The sequence below is a fragment of the Rattus norvegicus genome, chromosome 9 (genome assembly GCF_036323735.1).
Source record: "Rattus norvegicus strain BN/NHsdMcwi chromosome 9, GRCr8, whole genome shotgun sequence".
Classification (NCBI taxonomy): domain Eukaryota; kingdom Metazoa; phylum Chordata; class Mammalia; order Rodentia; family Muridae; genus Rattus; species Rattus norvegicus.
Genome location: NC_086027.1, coordinates 71,277,092 through 71,295,781, shown reverse-complemented (window position 1 = coordinate 71,295,781; position 18,690 = coordinate 71,277,092). Strand labels below are relative to the sequence as shown.

At 41.6% G+C, this 18,690-nt stretch overlaps 1 protein-coding gene and 1 long non-coding RNA gene across 4 annotated transcripts in view; one reads left to right on the top strand and one right to left on the bottom strand.

The window, feature by feature from the left end:
• The window catches only part of LOC134480583 (uncharacterized), a 28,713-nt gene extending 15,104 nt beyond the window's left edge, over nucleotides 1-13,609 (top strand). The window contains exons 2-4 of the long non-coding RNA XR_010055006.1: nucleotides 1,047-1,113; nucleotides 9,725-9,873; nucleotides 10,621-13,609. This is a non-coding gene — a long non-coding RNA (uncharacterized LOC134480583). The remainder of the gene's footprint in view (nucleotides 1-1,046; nucleotides 1,114-9,724; nucleotides 9,874-10,620) is intronic.
• Pard3b (par-3 family cell polarity regulator beta) overlaps nucleotides 1-18,690 on the bottom strand; it is a 1,028,687-nt gene that overhangs the window by 265,263 nt on the left and 744,734 nt on the right.

Below are 18,690 nucleotides of genomic sequence, written 5' to 3'. Positions count from 1 at the left end.
TTTTGTATGTTGCGAGTTGGTTTCTCTGTGTACCTTCAACTGTCCTGGAACTCACTCCTGGAACTGTAGACAAAGAGGCTGTCCTCTAACTCCTAGAGATCTGCCTGTCTCTGGTTCCCAGTGCTGGGGCCACCTTCTGGTGGTGTCACCAATTCTTGTCTACTCATGCTGTCCTCCACATTTGGTCTTATTTCTTCCATCAGCATGTGAGAGCTATCTGAAGTACTGAGAGCTTCTGACATAGCAGAGTGACTTTTTCATATATTCATGAGACTTGGAAGATAGGAAGAGAAGGTAGCCAAACCATCACTCCTGCATCAAAGGAGGATGGTTGAGGCAGAGGCAGGCAAGTGCATAGCTGTGTTTCTATTCCATGCAATGGGTTGCCGCTCACTTTTAAAGAGTGCAGACATGACTGACCCCAGCTCTCACTGCCCTAAGCCCTCGGCTCTTGATGCTAGGTTGCTCTCTTAAGACTGATCCTCTGGTCAGTGTCTGGTGGTTTTATTTCTGCTCAGAATGGGTTCCTGAGGCTACAGCTTTGCCCTGGAGTTCCTTTTGTGCCAGTCAAGACTTTGTAGCTTTGTCTTGTGGTAGAAGACTCTCTCAGGTTAATCCTACTTTCTCCAACCTGCCTCTTCATCAGCAGACCTTGCTTTTTCTACGTTGTCTCAGTTGCTGTTCCCCATGGGAGGCAAATACTGATGTCCCATCTCACATTCCCACCTCTGGAACCAACCTTTTCTCTGAAACATAACACTGTACAAATTAGCACCAGGCTGGGGAGTGGGCATTATTTTATATAAGAAGATAGTGACAAGTACCTTAAGTAGTATTATGTTGGCTAGGATATTAAGTGAAATGTAAAACCGTTAGCTTGTTTCTCAGCTTAGTGGGAATCTGATAAAACCATCTTCCTCGAGGTACTACTTCTGTGCTATGTGTATGAAGAGGGCCAAGGAAAAGAGCCTTAGGGTTATCTTATCCCTGACCCACTTTCCTTTTTGACTCTGGTCCTCTCTAAATTACACTGTGTCTTCTTCCAGATGTCCAGAGTTCTGGAGCAGTGCAGTAACAAACAGTGCTCTCCCTGTCCTGAGTGTTCTGATACAGGTTGGTTCACGCTTGTTTACTTAATAATTTACACATTATACTTAATTCAGGGTGATGACTACTTAACTTTAGGGATTTTACTTGAGGCTTGTATGTGTTTTAAACTGTCCTTTTCGATAGCTCACTGCTAATCTTAGGGCACTTACTGGAGAGCCATTCTGAGTCTATATAATTTCAACCAGTATTTTGAAGCACAACATAGCAACATTGTAAAGTGTGATAATTATGACAGGTCAGACGGGTAACCAGTACCTTTGCCAGCAGTGGGAAATTTAAAACCTACTTTGACCTACTGGGGGAAATGTTTTTGAATAAGGATTATGAAATTTAATGAAAGTAAGTAGAAGCAAATGTGTTGAAGAAAACCCACATGCATAAATACATGATGGAAATTTATTCACTATGTTTGGCCACAGTAGAAAAACACACAGGAGTCATCGCAGGCCAGTGGCTGAGTGTGAGCCACCGCAATGATGGTTTATTTACAAGGAAGCAGGCCAGGCCTGTATGCTGAAGGGCGTGAGGGTGGTGAAGTAGTCAGCGGACAGTCCTTATGATGCACAGAGACAGGATGTATGGAGAAGACCAAGAGTGTGAGCATATAGTCAGGGACCGTCATCTGGAGAAGTAGTAGCTGCAGTCCAGTCAATTATAAAACACCCTACACAAAGACATCACAAGAAGGCGGCCTATGTACCAAACAGACTGCAAGACTTACAGTTTGTTCTCCGGAGGAAAATGCAAACATCCTAGTAGATAACAAGGGAGCTTAGAACAGCTGGGGAGCAAAGTCAACGTGTTCTATTTTACTTGTTCTGCTCTTGAGAAAGGGAGGAACACAGACTTAGCATCCTCTTTCTTAACTCTGTAACAAGTCAAATGACTGATCACAATGCCTTAGCTACAGAGGAGGCAAGGGGCAAGGTAGAGACTGTGAAGGCCAGAAGGAACACGTGCTGGTCTAGCCATATCATTAGATAGAATAGATCTCCAAAGAAGCAAGGCATCTGGTTCTCCGTAAAACCCAGGAGTCTGCATTTAGGTGTTTGAATATAAGATTTAAGACAATATTTCGAAACAGAATTACTTCATCAAAATAACACACCATTAACTCATAATTTAAAAGTTAAAATTTTCTAAAGGCAATACGTCTCTATCCTTTTCTAAGGCCCGCTCCCTGAGGAAGCAGTGTTGAAACTGTTCCATAATACCTCTAGAAAAGGAACATTTTAATGATAATATTAGGTAGTACAGTGTAACCATTGGTGTATGACCACTGCAGGCAGAGACAGAGATACAGACAGACAGACAGACAGACAGACAGACACACACACACACACACACACACACACAGAGAGAGGGGGGGGTCCAGTGTATCCCAGTATAGTGTGCTGGCTAGTTTTTAAAGTCAGCTTGCCTTAAGCTAGAGTCATTTGGGAAGAGGGAACCTCAGTGGAGATAATGCCTCTCCCAGAGTCACCTGCAGGCAAGCCTGTGAGAGATTTTCTTGATTGGTGATTTTATGTGAGGGCACAGCCCCCTGTGAGAAGTGCCACTCGAGTTGGTGGTCTTGGGTGCATCAGTCAGGTCCTGCCTCTGGGTTCCTGCCCTGATTTCCTTGGATGACAGACTTAGCCCTTCTCTCACCAAGCTGCTTTTGGTCATAGTGTTACACAGCAATGTAAACCCTAACTGAGACATAAAGTTTGTATCATTTTCATATCTGCAGACTCATTCTTCTTGGACACTTTCCACTATTGCCACTCAATCCAGATGCTCGTAGGGCCGCTTGTTCTGGTGCTGTCCTTCCTAATATTCTGCCCCTGTGTGATGTTCCTAGGGAAGCTTGCTTTGATGCTTTGCCCTTCAGCCGCCAGGCTTCTGCTCCCTCCCTGGGGGTATACATGGTGAATTTCTGCCTTTGCATCTTTCGGGTGGACCCTTGCTGCCTCTGACATCTTTTAATCCCATCCCTTCCTGCTCCTATCCCTGTAAAAGAAATTTTGATTCTTTGTGTCTAGACAACCTTCTATGTCAAATGATTCTAAGGTGAAAACTGTTCCCACAGAGTTGGACCCCACCGCTGGCTTCTAATTTCCAATACTAGAGAGTTCTAACGCCATGTGTATTCTTGAGGCTTTTAATGTGATCCATCATTTATCTTTTCTTCTAAAGCAATTTTAGAATCTTTCCTCCATCCTTGATGCTTAGAAATTATTTAAGACTTCCTCTTCACTGTGCTGGGCACATTTTATTCCTCTTTTTGCTCTCTGACACTACCGGAGGTCAGCCATCTTGTGAATATCTCCTAAGGACCTTGACATGTCTCTACCATTCCATTGTTCACCTTTCCCCCATTTCTCCTGTTTTCAACAATCTATTTCTAGACCTATTAATCTTTTTATTGATTTTTTTGTTATAGACAGTAGTTCTTGTTTCAAAGATAAAATTTCTTTCTGATAACACTGTAATTATTAATACTGTTATTTTGCAGTGCTGGATATTGAACCCAGACCTAAGCAGGGACTCTGTATGAGCTATAGCCATAGACTTCCTTTCCTCAATGTATCTACTTTTAGTTAACTTTTATTTCATGTGAGATTTCCTCACACATCTAGCCATCTCTAACTACTCTTTAATTTACAAACATGTGTTCCTAGGAGGCTCATTAGACGTTTTAACCTGCATGGGTGGCTCCTGTTGGCAAGTGGGCTTCACTATCATCAAATGGGTTGCGTCCGTGTATAACATTAGGTCAGCTCCCACTATTAATGTGCTTTGCCCACTTCTCTGATTGCTCATCTTCTCCAGGGAAGAATTTCTCCCAGGAAGTATTCTGAGGGATCCTGTGTTTTCACTGATCCCCTGTTTCAATTCAGCCCCCAATTTCTATTTTGCTCATGAGCTTTTCTGGCTAGATTTCTCTCAGCTCATGAGAATGAAGGGAGGGAAGAAGGGAGGTAGGGAAGGCAGGAAAAGAGAAGAAGGGTGTGATGGGGAGGGAGGGAAGGAGAGAGAAATGGAGACAGAGAGACAGAGATGGAAACCCTAGGTACATAGAAGTAAGTGGGGTTCTAACTTCATTCAGAAATATTTTCAGTTGGGAGGCTAGAGAGATGGTTCAGTAGTTTAGAGCACTGATGGCTCTCCTAGAGGTCCTCAATTCAATCACCAGCAACCACATGGTGTCTCATAATGATTTATAATGGGATCTGATGCCCTTTTCTGTCAGGCAGACATACAGAGAGACAGACCACTCATCTAAAATATTCACTTAGTAAAATCTGAGGACTATAATCCAAAATATAATCCAAGTTGTTACCCAAGAAAATGCCGGAAGCAAGAAGGCCTCTGTGGTCTCTAACCTTCTCTCGCCTCTCTCTCCTAAAGTAAGACATACAGGAAATTGCTGCCCTTTTGTTGTGGTAGGTCATAAGAGATGTTCACTGTGTCCCTAAAGTGAGGGGATGCTTTCACTGAAGACACAGGGACACAAAAGAATCTAGACATGCCTTGCATTCTCCCATCTATTGCCCTCCATCCAAATGCCTTCCTTATGCATTCTTCCCTATGACCATCTACCTTTGACCAAACAGTATTAAATGTCTATGGCTTCTACATTTCTAACGTTACTGAGTCCTATAAAATTTACATTAAATAAATGTGTAATTTCAGTGGGTGGGTACAGGGCAGGAGGACTAAGTCATTCCACTAACTAGTCATTCTCCCGGGTGTCATGCCCACTTCTCTCTCTTCACTTCAGAATGCCCATAGTAGACATTCTTTTGTCAGGTCAATAATTTTTGGTCTCTATGTCCTTTTTTGTGTGCAGTCCAAAACAAACCTAGGGCTGGCAAGATGGCTCAGGGTTAGCAAGATTGCTTAGCTAGTCAAGGTTTCTGCTGGCAGGCTTGGCCATCTGAGTTTGATGCCCAGGATCCATAGGCCCCCTCAGGGTGACTCCTCTGGCCCCTTCATGCACATCGTGGTAATGAGCAACTCTCCCCCAGCCACACAAAATAAATAAATAAATAAATAAAATATAATAAAAAAATAAGCAAAATGAAAACCAACAAGCATTTCCCACTTCCAATGTTTGGATTTCTTAGTATCTCATGTTAAAAATGTATAAGGCCCAGCAGCAACACCACTCAAAGATCAAACATATATCTGCTAGAAGCTTTTGTTTCTTAAACGTTATTTCCCTAACCCCCAACCACTCTGAGGCTACCACAAAGAAAACAGCCTCCTTGCTGTGGGCTCAGCTTCATCCCCCACTGAAAAGAATGAGTTCATAGTTGGCAATTCCAACTTCCGTTTTCTTCCACGTAGATGGTATATTAAAACACCCTGTATTATATGAGGCCAGAGCAGGTGTGAGGAGTAGGGTCAGGCCTGGGGGTAAGGGTAGAGGGGAGCTGTTTAAGAAGAGAAGGGAAGATATTGGGGGTGGTAGGGAAGAGGGGAGCAGAAGGACAGAAAAGAAAACACGCGGTCAGGAGACAGACACAAGCATGCTGTTCGCCACAGCTGCGAGCCAGGCCAGGGTGGCTGGCCCGTGCTTTTGTAAGGAATGTGTCCGCTGCTTTGTAGTTACTACTTAATTTTACAGATGGCCAGAGAAAGTGCTTATATCGCTTGCTTAAAGTTACCACCGAGGGCTGATTAATACAAGATGCTTTGACACAGGACCTATGTGTAAAGGCAGGAGAAACAATCGAAAGAGTCCAAGTGGCCCTGACGGATCCAGAGTTACATGTTTGAAGTAAAGAGAGCAAACCGTGTCTGAAGGCAAATTGGTTAAGATAAATCATGTCAGGACCATGAAAGGAAAGGATCGAAACAGCTCACAAACTTCACTCTTCGGCTGGCCTTTTGAGAGTCACATCGTCTTTATCCCTTCATGCTTGGTCTGCACGTTAGTGGCTATCAGCAGAAAGCTGGGGAAGGTGCCAGAGATAAGACCAAGCACGAAGCTGATTCATTGAGGGCAATTAGAAGATACTCCACATTCCATGGGCAGGCTTTCCTGTGGGGGATGGGTGCTCGGCCATTTGGCATAGCTTTCATTAGAAATTGAAGCAATAACAAAAACTGAATGCCCTTCCTCATAATGAGGGTATTTATAAACATACTTGAGACGCACTGGGATTAGCAGTGAGGAAAAAAAAACCTGAGAGAAATGAATTTGGGGAGTTTCCCTCCTAATGAAAAACCAGATAAAAGAAAAGAGATTTAGTCATCTTGTGTTGGCAAATTGGTAAAAGCTTTTGAGGACAAAGTAATAATATAGATATTGCCTGGGTAACAGACAAAAGAGATTCCAGAAAAGATTGGGGAAGCAATTTTCTATAAAATGAAGCCTGGGTTTTTTTTCTTCTTCTTTCTTTCTTTTTCCCACCAACTTGTATTATAAAATAAAAATGCATAGCAATAAGAGGGAAAAGTTGTTGCAAGGATGGGATGAGGTTCAAAGAACATGGTGACTCAGTCAGAACGATGCATTTCAGGTACTTTTTTTAGATCAAAAATAGTTTTGATATTGCATGCAGAAATCTTCTTAGTAGTAGTAAAACCTTGCTATAATCAAAAGTAATCAGAAAAATAAGATACTAACAATCAGATCAGAGTAGAGTCTCAGAAATTCTTTGATAATACAGCTGTATACCTTGCCCTTCTCATATTGCCCCTATCTGGGGTCTTCTAGTCTCTGGAGTCTTGGTAATTGGTCTAAGTTTCCCACCAGATTTATCACACCTGAAGAGATTTAACTTCAGACCCAAGGTGGTTTTACGATAAAGAAGTGAGGTCTTTATTTCATTTCAAGTTCAAAATGTTTCACATTGGTCTGGCTAGTCTTGGAGAGGTTTTAAAGGCATTCAGTTCTTTAAGGATGCATTATTCCAGTAACAATGGTTGGGTTTCTATTCTTTTCATGTCTGACCTACTTAGTAGTTCTTGGAAACTGTTAGGCTCAAAGCTGGAACAATAATTAGTTTTATGTGCCCACACCTTCCTAATGCCTACAACATTGCTTAAGACAGTTGGTAAAATTTATCTGAACATACTAATAAATATGTGGTTTCGCTTCCCCCTGCTTAGTCTTCTTGTATCTGTATCAAAAACATTTTCTGTGATCCTGTGCTGGGGGTGGGCCAGGGGGGTGATAAGCAGTGAGTCAAGCAGACACGGCCCCTTTCACAGATGGGACAAAGAATAATTTTTTTAATTTGGGGGTGATAAAAACACAACAGGATTGTGATAAGTTTCAAAAGTATCACAGGGTGTTTGGAGAGCACAGAACAGGGAGCTCTGTAGTCAATAGCTTCTCGGTCTCTACTTGAAGACCTCCAAGGATACTGTCAACTTGGAGTCAAAGGGAAATTCATTTCAAGACACATGCATTTGTTTCTGAGTTCAGCTTCACATTCAGAAGACACATCTGCTTATCAGTGGAAGTCTTCCCTGCTGACCTCCAAGCAGCAGTCCTCTGGACCTGGTTATCAGAGTTTGCTGCTTTCGTTCTCCGGGTCAGATGGCACCCGTTTCTTCAATTATTGCTCCTGTAACATCCGGTGGAGCTACCTTATGAAGTGTTGTGCAGTGGCTAGGATATGCATTCTTCAAGTTAACTGGTGCGTGGCCTGCTCAGAGCCGAGCACAAGGGTAAACTGTTACCTCCCTCAGGACCCTTCTGATTGTGAGCTCACTCACACTTTCTTGGAAGCCATGCCATACCATTGAGTAAAATTAACTTTTCATCGAACCAAACCAACACCTCTTGAATTTAAATTACATGTGAACCATTTGGGGGAGCTGGTTAAAGCCAGTTAGCAAATGTTAATTAAATGAATCTGAGGTGTCTTCTGCCTAATTCCATAGACCACATGTCCCAAGGCAAACGGTTACAACTCAAAGACCCAACCACCTCTGATCCTATCTAAAACCTATAAAATAACTTTTTTCTTGAATATACTGCTAATAAAACTAATAAACTCACAGATTTATATGTTCAGATCTTGCTTCAAAAATATTACATCTGATCTATTTCACCAAGTTCTGAGCTGGCGGCTCTGACACCACAAAGGTTTTCTTTTCCTCAGTGGTAAGAGATTAACGCTGGCTTTCATATATTTCTGAGAGGGTGAAATGATGTTCAAATTCAAACTGTCCTCTATAAATTTATTATTTTTAAGAGATGTTTCAGATTGAATTATTTCACTACAGCAGAACAAAATGACATTCGATGAAATTCCAGTTAATTTTCCAAATTTTACAGTGTGGCAGAAGCTATCAGAGACACAGTGTCTGGAGCGGTACACATTTCATTGAACCATTAATTAAATTGTATCCCTGTCCCCTCAACCCCTGGATTCTTTCCAGAATTATTTTTCCAGGAACACCTGTTCAATTTGTTACGGCTGCTTCCTCGAGCAAAAACAAAATAAAGAGAAGGCCCATTGCTGGGTCAGCTGCACGGCTTCCCCCGTGTCCTTGGGGACACAGCTATCCCAAATGCAGTGCAGTTGGACAGAGATCAGTGGCTTAGGAAGGCGGGGCTGGAGGACGCCATTCCCACTTGGATAGGTTTTCTCGTGGTTATCAGAGGCACATTCCATGGTAGAATATTATATGATACAACCTTTTAGAATTCCTGGGAATTAGGCGGGAGTAATTACTATGAACTGATTAGCTCTATGATAATACCGAAATACAAAATTGTGAAATGGATTATCCTAGTAGGTTGCTTAATCTTAGTGAAAGTCAAGGCTGTTTAAATTATGACGAGAAACCTTGAAACATTACATTATATATCACGGTTGCTGCCAGAACTAGATGCGATGTAAGTAAATTTAAGTTTTCCCATGGCGAGATTTTCCGTGTAACTGGAGTTTAACAATTTAGTTGGGAATGAAAAATAATATCGAAGAATGGGAACAGATAAAAACTGGAAAGCAATCCAAAGAGGAACATAGAACATCTATAAGCACAGACTGGGAGGAGTGCTAGACACAATAGAGCCTTCTTTACAGCTCTGTAGAAGGATGCTGTAATGTGTGGAGGGAACTCCCCTATCTATCTGCTCACTGTGTAACAGGCCAAACACTCCTCCACAAAGCCCTTTGTTATTTGAGGGGTGGGGAGAGCCAGAAACTCTTTTGACAATTATATCTCAAATATATGATCTAGAATGTCATAACCTGACTGTTTTCCTTATTTTTGTTTTGTTTTGCTTTTTGTTTTGTGTTTGTTTAGCAGAGTGCCTAAAGCTCATTTATGAATGGAAGGATTTTTGTTTGTTTGTTTTTTAATTGTGTATTATTTAAGGACCACATTTACATGGAAAGTAATAGCAGTGATCAAGTGATCACATGATAAAAACTGGCCAATAAATGAAACGGTGACTATGGCGATCCCCCAAAGGTGTTTAGGTAGTAGTTGTCTTATTAGAGTGACAAAACAATCCTACAACTACCAAATAGTCAAGAACACAGATCAGATAAACTTTGTCAACTCTAACAGCACTCTACCTGACAAATGATTTTTCAGTCCATGATCAGGAACTGCTGACAATACATTTTTCAAAGTGCATATGCTTTCTCCCCTATAGAGACATCTCACCTGGGGATACGGAAGTGTCTCCGCTCACTCAGAAACTTAAAACACATAGAAGCATACAGAAGGTAGAGCATGACGACACTGGAGACCACATTCAGAATTGCTTAATGAGCCTCTAGACTCGAAGACACTTCTGCACAGGTCTGTTTTCACTGAACTGCTTTGCCGAAAGGCTTCTGGTGTTTGTGCTGTAAACCATGCTTGTCGTTTGATTTCTTTTGTAGTTGACTAGTCTGGACTAGGATTGATGTAATCAAAGGGAAACTAAATAAGACGTTTTTGAAAAAGTGGATTTTGGAAAACTGGATACATAGCTTTGTGGATAAAATGTTTGCTCTACAAGATGAAGACCTGAGTTTGGATCCTAGTTTTCTTGTATAGTCTGGTGGAGCCACTTACATCTATAAAACCTTAATGCCGAGGAGCTGGAGACCAGCGGGATTCTGGAGCCCATTGGCCAGCTGGCTTAGCCTAATCAGCAGTTTCTAGGTTCAGCAAGAGGCTGTGTCTAAAGAATGAGGTGGATAGACTGTGGTGGGGGTGTGTGGCTGAAGGCACCACACACTTTGTTCACAGGACAAGGAGAATCAGCTGGAGGAGAAAAGTCACCAAGGGCCTCTTCTTGCTGTGAGTCCAGGAAGTTATGGTGATGAATGCTTTGCAAGAAATGTTGATTGCTGTTAATAGTGGCCTGCTTGTTGTGGAGTTAACTAACAGTACTCTGATCAGGTTTCAGGCTGGTTCTTGGGAAGGAACTCATGCCTAGTACTGCAAGGAACCTGTGGATAGGGAGATCATAGACTCTGGGGGACAAGGCACCACTATTATTTTGTGATGTAGATGCTGCACCAAGCTTTTTTAAATGCTAACTTTATATCCTTACTGCAGCTGTCAGCCCTCAAGAGAAAGCTTCTTTCTGCAGTGGATGACGGCTAATTTAGAGATTCATGATCGGTCAAGGTGCAGAGAGTAAGCGACTACAGAGAGTTCATCCCTAAGGTACATCCACCTCCAGCCCTTGGGGGACATTGTGGAAGAAGGGATAAAAAGACTGTAAGAGGAAGAGGCTATGGAAGACTGAAGACAAACAGTATCTTCTAGAAATGATGCAGCTGTGTGCTCATGGACTCAAAGCTGCCATGTTGTCAGTTGGTGGAGTGCTTGGAAAGAGAAAGCCACTTTTCTTCAGAGATGTGGCCCCTGGTAGGTAGGTCCTCAGGCAGCCCTGTGTCCATGCATATGTACATATAGAGGCAGCACAACAAGAAGATGAGAGATTGAATGGAGATGCGTATGTGAAGGGTCTGTGAGGGGAAGTGGTATGGATATAATCAAAACATAGTTTATACATGTATGAACTCAAAGAATGAATAAAAATATCCAAATAAATAAATGAAAATAGAGGTAATTAAAAACTAAAAAACAAATAGTGTGGAGAGTGACTGAGAACATCCAACCTGGACCTTTGGTCTCCATATGCCCAAGTGCCATGTGCATGTGTACCAGAAAGCAAGTAAATATGTACACATCTCCATGACCATGTATATGACACACTCAGGCACACACACTCATACACACACACTTTCTTAGGTTAAATTAGAAACTGTTAGGTAGTTTAAAAACATCAATAATAGACAGTAAAAGAAAAAAATGTTCCACTAAAGAAAAAGCTGAACATAAAAATATTCCTTAGAGACATGGCAACACGTCTGAAGGGCAAGCTGAGCTTGGCATCTAGCATAACCCTGTTTCTTTAGATGGTTGTTCTTGCCCTAGCTAAAGGAGCTAGGATCTTTACTTATTCATCCTCTTCATAGTGGCCATCATGTACTGCAGCACAATCTCCTGGTTATTACTTATTTTTCTACCAAGAATATAGCCATTAAGGGCATGGAGTTCAGTTTGTTGAATATACCAGCAAATATTTCTAGAGAATAATAGGTATCTAGAAAATATGAATGAATAGGCATCTAGAACAGTGAATAAACGTGTGCCAAATTCATCCGGTTAAGGAAGCGAGCAACTAGACCCAGCTGCATCCTACATGAGAATAAAAGAACAGGGATCTTGTAACAGATTAATCACTTAAGTGGAAGTTAGATTTAGGTACAAAGGACAAAGAAGTTGAAGTAGTATGTAGTATGCCGATGCTTGGGCATTGGGTAAATATTTTTTGAGGAACAAGATCAGAGAGTTCAGGTCCAGTAAAAGGATTAGCAATGGACTTGCTCCTGTTGAACAGGTTTGGCACAGGCTTTAAGGAGAGGGCTCACGAGGTACCTAGCCTTGGCATTACAGATGAAAGGTCTGATGGTCATTCTGGATTTCACATGGATCCTCACACGTGTGAGACTGTCTAAAACTGTGTACACTGCTTCTTAGAAAGTAGTTCTAACCAAAGACATCTCAGGACCTCGTCTTAGAGAGAAGATGGAATTTTGCAGGTCACATCCTGGAACATATTCTGATATCAAAGACCTTGTTGACCATGTTTTATAAAACCACAGATATATCTTTGAAAGAACTAGTTACAAATTTGCATGTACCCCCCCCCCCCCAGAAGTGACAGGACTCAGGTATGGAGACATGGTGTGGTAGAGGAACTGAACTTGTAATGGCATTTGGCAATGCCAGTGTCACCTCTCCTCCTGAGGCTGCTTTTTCTACCTGGGCAGGACATGAGCACTCTAAGATCCATGACAGTGCAGGACTTAAGACTATGCTCTATGGTGAACACACCCTAGTTCAAAAGAACAGTGACACGCTGGAGAATTGCACCTCTAATACATCAGTCCAGGAAGCAGGGCCTTACAGACAGCATAGTGGTAGGCACTGGAGCAAAGAAAAGCCAGTGAGCATGTCAGACACTTGCTGTCCAGACCTGAAATTTTTCCATGTCCCAGAGGTAAGGCAGGTATGAATCTGGGATTGACTGAGTGGCAGGATTGTTAATGTTGATATTCAGATAGGAAGTAAAGTAAGCAGACTGCAAACCCCATGGAGCTGCACAATTTTATCTCTTAGACCCATGGCATCTGGTACTATTGGTGTTTTTGGAAGGAGGAATTGAAGGATAGAAAGAAGGGAAGAAGAAAGAAAGGAGGGGAAAAAGAAGAGAGAGACACACAAAGTAGGAAAGACAAAGCTGCAGGCTGCTTCTCTGAAATGTCTGATCCTCTAGCCTTTAAGAGGATGGTAGTCATCAACATCTCAGCTGTAACTTCAAGACAGAACTGTTACGTTTTTGGTCATGGAGAACTGAATAAGGCCCATGCTTGAGGGAGGTGTGTGTCAATTAGGTTATATCAGCAAGTATGCACATCTGCCAGAGGTAAAAGACACATGAGGAAGAAATTACTTGATCTAGTTCTCACTTACAGCGCATCCATCACTGTTGTGTGATCCATGGAGTAACATTTCACAGGCTGCAGAAAGGACTGAACTAGTGATAAGCAAGTTCTAGCACACAAGAGCACCCCCTTTCCATGGGATGTGCACACTCATTAGAACAGGAGCAACATTTTTTTTTTGAGGACAAGATAGAAAAGTCACAGAGGAAGAAAAATTGCAAGGCTTCAAAAATCAAAGACAATTTTGTCTAGAAAACTGCACTCTGTCTAGGGTCCTTGCATGTGTACTCTCACAACACACACAAATACCCCTTGCCATTACATGGTTATCTTGGGTTGTAATTAATGGTAAGGAAACCAACATTCTTGTGTTCTCTTTCCTCTGTACAATTCTATCACCTTTGGGTCGAGTTCATCTTGTGCACAGATATGTGACCACGTGCAATTTTCTTTGTATGTGTACCTACATGTGGGATAATCAAGCGAGCTTAATATATTTAAGAAAATAAAAGTAAAACAAGATCCTTCTAAAGGCTTTTCTATAAGTTAGCTTCTGGATTCTGAGATTGATGCGGGTGTGCGTACGTGCACGCAACACACACACACACACACACACACACACACACACGAGTTACGAGCTGAAGAGATGTCAACACCCTAAGAGGTTACAGGTTAGTTCACCGGTAGAATGTGCTCACAAGAGGAATGTGCTGAGTTGAAACCGATCTTCACATAGGTAAATACATTTTTCCACAAGAGACCATTCAATCATCCTTCGATCGTTGTTGCTAAGGGGGTAGGGGAAAGAGGTCTACATTTTCCAGAAGAAAAAGAATCCCTAATAAAGACCATCTGTAACTCTGCCTCCGTGCTATCAATTAGGAACACTTAAAAGACATTCTCTCTCACAAATATGTATCTGCAACTTCAGGAAAAGGGTACAATTTCACTTCCAAATAAACCTTTAATGAACTCTCCACATACCAGAATAGCACCGCCATGTAGGCAATAATAGGTCTGGTCACCTTCTCCTGTCAGTCCATGGCGTTTAGTGACAGTGGACAGACAATGTGTGCTCCTTTGTCTTCACAGTGCATAGGGGATATTTGGAGACTAGACTTGTGAAGCATTTTGGCTAAAGATTAGGGGAGGAGTCTGATAAGATTGAAGGGCTAGGGATGGGCGATGGAACCAGCTATGAGCCTGCCTCTGTTTTCCTGGGAGGGATCAGAGCCCTTCACCAGGAGCCTAGGCTGAAAATGTGAAGTTGACTATGCAGAACACACACTGATTGTAAATTCTCTCTCACACACCCTAGGAAACCAAGAAATGAGTAAAAATGACTTTTAAAACATGCTTTATTTACCCCATTTAAGATACGATACTTTCAACGTAAACTCAGGAAAATGGACATTTTCTACGTTCTTGTTTCATGCTGAACTCTCAGGCTCCCGTGCGCCACTTTTATTTCCAGGGCTTTGACTGAGACCAGCCAGAACCCCGGGGCTGAGAAGTCACATGGCCTATAGCTACCATATTGAGAACTCCCCTTGTGGCTTCTTTAGGTTTTCTGTCACCTGCTCAAAATGACAAATCTTTTCCCCCCTTCTCCCCCTTCTCCTCCTTCCCCTCTTCTTCCCCCTCCTTCCTTCCTCCATCCCCACCCCTCCTCCCTTCTCTTCCCCTCCCCCTCCTCTTTTTCTGCTGCAACATGTGCTTCTGCAAAGGTCTTCTGTGAAATAAACAGTTTTGTTTGATTTCACAAATTCAATCCACATTTTTAGCTCATTGTTACTCATTACTAATAGCCTAGTTACTATTCATTACACAGATATTTTTAAATAAAAACTAAAAGAGAATTGTGCTGTGCTGAACAGCTAAGAAAGGAGTTACTTCTATTTTCCAAGTCTCAGTTCCCTCAGCTGCGAGAAGTGCGCAGTGACATTTTTCTAGTGCCAAGTGGGTCATAGGGAGAATCAGAAAAATATCAACCACAAAAATGCAGAAAGGAGTAAAATGATGGCTAAAACATCCTTTGTTTACTGTATTTAAGATATAATGCAAATAAAGTCAGAAAAAAGTCATGTTTTAAATCTCCCTTTCACAATACACCTTCAATACTTTCGGGCTCCTGGATAACCAATCCCAGCCTTCTAACCCCTGCCCAAAGCCCCAGAATTTCTTTCTATTTTCTCCACTTTCTCACACAGATGAAGCCATGGCCTCCTGCATGCTAGGTAAGTGTGCAAACCCTGACTTAACTCCCAGCTGCCTCCCTACCCTTTGCTTCATCTCTCCCTTCCTCTTTCTTTCTTCCTTCAATCTTTTTTCTTTCCTTCCTCTCTCTCCTTCCCTCTGATTCCTTGTTCTTATTATTTTGAGATAAAGTCTTTCTAGTTGCCCAGGTTGGCTCTGAACTTGCCCTGTATCCCAGATAGACCTTAAATCCTCAGCCTTGAAAACCTCCTCCCTCTCTTGAGTTGTTGAGATTACAGACTTGCATCTCAGCTCTCTAAGTAGTGTTAGAAACCACTGGAAAAGGTGGAGGCTGAATGAGAGAAACTGGATTCTCTGGGGCACAAACATTTTTCTTTTTCCTTCCACCCTCTCTTTTCCCAGTTTTTCTATCCCCTCTTCTTTTACCCCTTTACTTCTTTTATTTTTGCCCATGGAAGAAGCCTGGGGAAGGGATACCCAGCCAGTGGGAGTCACCCACATTGACATCTCTTGGTAAGCTTCCAAGTTCACTTCAGAAATGATGGACAGAGGCAGAGTGTGAGTACAGATTATTACAGCTACAAGTTTACTTGAGGACGTTAGTCTCAGCATATACATACATTATTCTGTATAGACATTGGGGGGGGGGTGCATAATGGCCACATGCAGTGACTACTAACTTTTAAAGCCCAAGGTGGAGGCTGACAGAGGGAGCTCACAGGACTATCTTGACCACAGAATTTTCTGACATCAGAAAAGTCTGGCAGAGTGGGCATCATATCCTCCATCATAGCTTGGGTTAGGCTGTTGGGTCAGTTTGTGGCCCAGAAATTGAGAATTGGTGCTGCTCACTGGTATACGATGTCAGGAGCACTGAGATCTTATCTGTCAGTCATGGGTGTGAGCATATGTGCATAAAACATATGTGTTCATGCATGTGTGACTATGTGTGCACATTGTCCACATGTGTGTACATAGGTATTTGTGTATATTTGCTTATATGCATGTATATGATAAGCATGTATGTGCACATATCTACATATGTGTATATACATGGGATGGAGATATAAAAGGCTACATGCTTTGCCAATGGTGTCTGTCCCCATCCCTATCCCTCCCCAATACCCCTCCCCCTTAGAGGAAGAGAGACAGCAACAATCAAGGGAAATTACTTCTTTGGTCTAGGTTTGTCCATGAATATTTCTCATTTTGTAAAACTATGTTGACTTTGAACAGCTCAACAAATGAATTAAGTTTAGAAATTAATCTCCAAATTTATGTTTGAAGCTATCTTGAGAGTACAGCTCAAATTCCAGTAAGTCCAGTTTTTAGGGCTGTCCCACCTCTGATCTCACTTCCTTGTGGATTTCATGCCTTTATTTTAAAACAAAGAAACCTTGGCCAGTTGTGAGTTGGAACCATCGTCCTTTAAAAGAAAACGAAGGACCGTAAGATATCTCCAAAGAAATGTGTCCTGGGCTTTCCTTGGTGCCAGCAAATGATGAGAACATTACGTGGGTTGGGGAACTTTAGCTTGTGCGCTGCTCTCTTCTGGGTTAATCAGAGCAAGAAGCTTGGATCAAAAAGTACCAGGCTAGAAATATTATGATACCTTGAATCCGACTTTAATCACAAATATTTACATTCCAAAGGTTATTTCTTATACTTGTTTCTTCAGATTGGAAGGATACGCTCCAATGAAAAGCACGCTCAGGTCTGCGTCCGTACTCCAGCTCACTGCTTGTCACTTCCTAACATTTATTTGAAAGTCTGTTTGATCTATCTCTCATGGACAAAGACAGACCATAGCCAGAATTTCCTTTCAAGAGCTCTGTGTGGAATGCAATGAGATGATCTAGTGTATCTCTTTTCAAAGCCGTGCTCAGAAACTACCCTAGTGGAATGATGTAATGTCTCACATGTGCTTCCTAGGTGTGACTTCCTCGTAGGCAGATGGTTAACACTGCCCAATCTCCTTCTTCCCTGATGGTGAGCCATATCAGTCATTCAACCCAAGACGCCACAAGTACCTGCCAGGTGGGTGCAATGCACACTGGAAATCAAAGAATTTTAATTTATTCCCTTTGCTTTGTATAAGACATAGACTCATGAAAGAAAAATAACTGACGAGGTGAGGCAGTCTTGACAAATGACTATATTTTAAGTTCTCTGAGGGCAACACTACGTCCCATTCATCATGGTGCCCAGTGTTTGTGCATAGTTGGTGCTCAACAAGTATTTATTATGTGGATGAAGGACATGCCAGGCAAAGGGAAGGGGAAGGAGAAACACAACACAGCTTTGTAGGGTTCTGCAGTGAAGGTTAGAGATCTACACGAGGTAGAAGAGCACAAGTTTGGTCGTAGTAGAAACACACTGAAGAGGCTCAAGGGCAGCTGCCTGATTCCATGGCCCGTTGGGATACTCCACATTCCTAACAGAATGGATCTCTAGAGGCTGACTGGCTAAAGAAAATAAAGCCTTTTAGAATATGTGTGAAACAGTCCCTTCAAGAACCTGATGTCATAAAACCTAAGGCAATTTTCAATGACAGGGGATGGAGCAACATTCTATGGGATATTAAGTCTGGAGTGGCACTGCTTATATAAATATGTTGATTCTCTTCTTCTTAATCTAGGAATAATAATTGTGCATATTTGTGGGGTAGTGTGGTATTCCAAGACATGTATACAGGGTACAATGTCAAATCAGGCAATTAGCATTTCTATTATTTTATCTATTTTAAAACAGAAGCCTGAATTTGAAAGATAGTAAAAGTTTAAAAAGTGCTCGTGAACTGACTGGATTTATATTGCAAAATTTCCAATGCTTATTTCAAAATGACAAACAAATTTGATGTTTAATATCTGAGATACTTTAACATTGCTATTTCTGTTGTTATTCCTATAAGGATCTTTTTATGTTGATTTTAGTGCTCTGATAAGTTCATATCAATGCATTACCCATTCATAAAAACCATTAAGTTGCTTATTATCTACAAGAAAAATCAGTGATGGATATAGAAGGTTGTTAGGAAAAGAGAATCAAGGTCTAATACAACTGAAAAGTGCAAATTATAGCAGTTATTACCATTACATTAGCAGCATCTAAGGCTTAGAAGACTAAGGTGACAAAAAGAGATAATGATACCAGCTTAATCTCATAATGTAATAAAGAGAAAGCCAGGCAGAAGCACTGCAAAGGATTAAATGGGTGTTTTCCCCTTGCTTCCTGCGGTATATGACTTGGAAATATTGGAGGTTTTGACAACTTATAATATTCTATGGATCATGCTATATGTTTTTGAGACTTTCTAATTTAGCAGTATAATTGCTATAATAAGCATTTAATCCATTCTTATTATAATTGCTTTTCCTCTGACCCCCTAGGG